Genomic DNA, 5,070 nt, shown 5'->3' on the forward strand with positions numbered 1-5,070 from the left:
CGCTGTCAATTCCCACGGTATTTAATCCCCTGCTTCGCTGCTCTCTCCTCAACAATCATCATCATCATCGTCCATCATCATCTCCATCTTCGTCGATCAACAACCACCTTCGCTGCTCCACCGCCAATCATCAAAATCGCATCATCCATCACCGTCGAGTTCAATCCGAAGGACCAAATTCGCTGCTCAATTTTCAATTAATCGTAGCTGTTGAACTTCATTAATTCCGTACTAAATTGAGCGCTAAATAGGTTCGGACGAACACTTGTGATGTTCGGGCGAACTTTTGTCGGTGTGGGCGAACTCCATTGAGGTTCGACCGAACCTCATACTTGTAGGAACTTTTCTAAATTTCGGGTTCGGTCGAACTCAATTTAGGTTCGCTCAAACATAAATACTCTGCTTTTTGCTCTGTTTCTTGCTGCTTTTTGGGTGATTTTGTTTGCGGTGAATTTGAGATGTTGGAAGATGATGTTGTTGTTGGTGTTGTGTTGTTATTGCTAGTTGTGCGTAGGTGGTGAGGTGGGGTCGGCCTTGCGTGGCTGCACGTTGGCGAGGTACGATGGAGTGGCTGTGGGGTTGCTGATGGTGAAGGATAGGATTGTTGTTGGTGGGATGCTATGGTGATGTGTTACTCGTTGTTGTCGTGGTGCACACAGTGACTGTATTCATTTCCTGCGATCGTAGCTGCTAGGTGATTTGCTGGTGTTGGTGTGGTGTACAATAAGAGGTGTGGAGTGTAGGGTAAGCTTGACCACTAGTTGCTTGCTAATTCGAGAAACTTTGACTTTCTTGACTCGTCCTTTGACTCACATCACGAAACATCGAGCAAGCACGCCTACACAATTGCAAAATAAAACGAGGGGAGAAACGGAATATATATCAAAAATAAGATAAAGATAAAAAAATATAAAAAAATATAAAAAAAATAGATAATATTAATAATAAATAGAAATAACAATAATAATAATAACTAAATAGAAAATTAATAGAAATATAAAAATAATAATGAAAACCTACATAATTAAAAACGAAAAACAAATAAATTAAGAGAATAAGATCTAAAAACTAATAAAAGTTGCTAATTACACTATACTAAGCTCTTAATAATTAAAACGAGAAATTAAGAAAAATAAAGATTAAAAATACAAAAAATAGGATAAAACGACTCAAATAATTGCCTAATCACTACCCTATGAGCGACATAAATGTCACTCATCACTCACCGAAGCAAAAATAAAATACAAAAACTTAGGTCATTTACTCAATAACTTCAATAACACATGTCCTTTACTTATAAGTTTTCTAACATTTCAACTCCAAAATTAAAATTACAACAATATGTTCTTGCTTTCTACAAAATATATCCGTTGGAGATATTCAAAACAATGCATCCCCTGTTATTAATGTCCTATTGCAATGCTCTGTATTATTAGGCACGTCATTGACAATCTTAACTTGACCCGGCAAGATACTCCCTTCGTCTCTAAAAGATTGCCCCATTTGACTTTTTACGGTCTCCAAAACACGACTTAGAACATAAATATTTCTAATTATACCCGCATAAAAATCATAAAAAGTTGATATTCCAAAATTATACATTAGAACGAATCTAACAAGACCCCACGTGACTAATTATTTCTTATAGCCTAATGAGAATTAATGGTCAAAGTTTTTAAAGTTTGACCCAAAAAGTTACAATCGGGAAATCTTTTAGGGACAAAGGGAGTAAGAAAATTAGGATAACATCCACTTTCCGCCATGATACAACTTATACAATACAAGGTGGCATATCCATATCTACATCAAAGAAAAACGATCATATATCAAGCACTGTTATAATTAATCGTCATTGATATTTAAAGAATATAAATAAATACTACGTATTAAAGAAACAACCGAAACAACCGATTATATATAAAAACGCACCATTATAATTAACGTAAATCAATATTCAAAGCGTATACGTAAATGTCTAATACAATTGATCTTATAGCTTATGATGCAAATTTGTTGAAATTAGTTAACAAATGTAAGGAAATTCTCAAATAATTCAACTAGTAGCTGTGAACACGTGATAAAAGATCAAAGAAGCAAGTTTAAAACTTATATTTCCAAGAAGATTAGGGATGACTTTAGCCTCTAGGATTCACTAGACGTTTAGCAATTTTGAAATTGTACGTAGTAGTTAGTAATTTGCTAAAAAAAAGAGAAAGGGTAGTTAATTGTTAGTCAATACCAACAAGAGATTTAAGTTTTAAACTCATAAATAAGCAATAAGTACCTATGTTATTGAGTAAAGGACTTAAGTTTACGTTTTTGCTATGGTGAGTTAAACTTGGGTTAATTTGCCGAATTGTTAACTTTAGGTCTCAATTGGTGAGTAAATAAGAGTGAGTTCCCGATCGGTGATTTATGTGAAAATTTAGGTTCCAATCTTGTAATTAACTCGTATAATTTAGGAAAACCGAGGGAGTAGTGAAATATTTCATTAGTTTGGTGAAATACAAGAGGATATTTTCACTTTAATCGTTACGATATTTAACAACTAGTCTTATATGCACGCGATGCGTGCGGATATAAGAAGAAACAAAATTACGTTAGTATATTTTAACCTAAAATAGCATGCGTCTTTATAGAATATTTTCATGGTCATTCTCCTGCTCAGCGCTCTGCTTAATTTTTAAAACGGGTAAAAAAGCTATGTCGTGGCAAGAGATCACGATAAGAAGCGGGTATGAGGCAGTTGCAAACAATCTTATAGAGATTATATAAAAATTTAAAATTGTGTTTTTTTAACTAATCACAACAAATATTAAGCAACAAAAATGTTTGCAACTATCAATAGACAACTTTAATGTAAACGTCGACAAAGGAAACCATGCCCTCTTTAATTATCTTTGCCAAATTTTTCGAGTCATACCTACAATTGATAATAACCGTTAAATATAATACTTATGGTTATACAATATATGAATTTAGCGAGTTTGTGCATACCATGTACATAAAGATGTAGTAAGTTTATTAACGGGTTAACATAAACTCTGGTGTGATATCATGTGGTAAAAAATGTACATGTTTGTAGGGATTAATTAGAAATCTTATCACATTAATATTATACTCTGAAATATATATTAAACGATTACATGGGCAAACAATGTAATACATAAACTTGGATGATGTACAATAAAAACCCTTGACATGCAAACCACATGCAACATTGATTGAAAAATCTTTTGAACTTAATATTATTCTTCTTTCCTTAGCAAAAACAAAACATTGATTGGAAAAATGTCAATTTGATTAAGACTGTCATCACCAAGAACGTGCACAAAATTATTTTTTTATCAACATTATTTAATATTTTTAGTTAAATAATATTATAATCTTATTGATATTGTTTCACCAAATTATTCAAATCAAAATTTCCATAATACAAATATCTAATTTAAAAGGCTACTATATTAACCATACCCACATTCGAAATTGTCATAAGAGAAGGACAAAGAACATATTCTCTTAAGATGAATAAATGATTGTTTAGTTTAGGGAGAAGCCATTCTAGAAGCATGATCAAGCTAGTACTCTAATAGAAGTAGGACTCTTGTAAGAGGCGTGTAGTTAATATGAGAAATATAATACGGAGTACTCAATTATTTTGTGAAATACAATATCCATAAATCATAATGTCACCCAAAAATCTGATTTATTATTAAAAAACATTTAAAAAAATAAATAATAAATAAAATCCCAAAAATCTGATTTATTATTAAAAAAACATTTTTATAAAATAAAAAATAAATAAAATCCAAAAAATCTGATTTGATAATTATCTAATGGGTAGGCCTCGTTTAATTCAGAGAGCAGACTAATAGGCTCTTAAATCTAACTCACCTATTTTGAGTCTCTCTCCTCTTGTCGATGATTACAACAACAACACCACCCCCACCACCGACACCATCACACAAACACCAACGAAGAAATCTGAGCAAAAATGGCGAAAGTAATCCAACCTCGATCTCTCTCCTCCCGTGTTTTCTTCTCAAGAGACTCAACTCTTCCAGGTTCATGTATGGTAGGTTCAAATTACCAAATCTGGAAATGATTTATCAAAAAAATTAGATCTTTGTATTTTCTGTATCGTGGTAGAAAAACCCTTTGAGTATTAGGATAGAATGTGTGACATTTATATTATATGATTCTGTAAAAAAGTCAAACATATAATATTATGATGTAAATCAATCAAAAATTTGTAATATTTGACTATAGCTTAGAATTAGGCTGTAGATGAGCCGTTGGCTGAAATCACGCATAGTTTATGTAATTTAGTGTGTATCTAATTAACATAGGTCAATCACATTAATTAAGGAGAATGATTTTCAAATTCCAACTCTTTCAGACTTGTCATTAACGATGAGTGATCCGTTTTTCAATTGCAAAATCCATAATTTGCGTTATTGATATAAATAAACATTACCTGCTATAGTTATGCACACCAAAAGTGAAATTAAAAGGTGCTTTTTCTAATATCTGCATAATTATACACGCAAATATGCGTTATTGAAATAAACATTACCTGCTTTAATTACCACCATCCATTAGAATCAAAAAAAAAAAATTACCTGAAATTTATTGGCTTGGCCTCATTAGAATCAAAAAAAAAAAAAAATTTACCACCATCCATCATTATGGTATGCGTTATTGAAATATGGATTTCTTGCATTAATATGAAATATGAATTCGATCCTGCTATAATTACGGGAGGGGAGAGTGAAGGCTGAAGGGTTTTTGTTGCAGTGAAGTGTGAAGGGTATATTAGACATTTTGATTGGGGACACGAAAAGTTATGTTACGAAAAAGCCCTCAGCTCTTGGCTTATAGAATAGAGATGAATTAGCATTTCGGTTTGGACGATTCCCCGGGTTATTATGTGAATAACAATAAATGATCATATTCTTTAATATTGAAATTATGTTTGAACTTTTTTAATAAGATAATTATTCTAGATTATATTAATATTAATTATACAAAGATAACATGTAAAAGGTTATAGCTCAATTGTATAATGCT

The 5,070-nt window shown here is 31.8% G+C and overlaps 1 long non-coding RNA gene across 1 annotated transcript; it reads right to left on the bottom strand.

The window, feature by feature from the left end:
* Positions 1-1,259: 1,259 nt before the first annotated feature.
* LOC130463939 (uncharacterized) lies at positions 1,260-4,586 on the bottom strand. Its single transcript, XR_008924170.1, has 2 exons — positions 3,895-4,586; positions 1,260-1,800 (listed from the first exon to the last, which is right to left on the bottom strand). It is a non-coding gene; the product is annotated as an uncharacterized lncRNA (long non-coding RNA).
* Positions 4,587-5,070: the final 484 nt, after the last annotated feature.

This window comes from Spinacia oleracea, chromosome 6 (assembly GCF_020520425.1).
Source record: "Spinacia oleracea cultivar Varoflay chromosome 6, BTI_SOV_V1, whole genome shotgun sequence".
Taxonomy (NCBI): domain Eukaryota; kingdom Viridiplantae; phylum Streptophyta; class Magnoliopsida; order Caryophyllales; family Amaranthaceae; genus Spinacia; species Spinacia oleracea.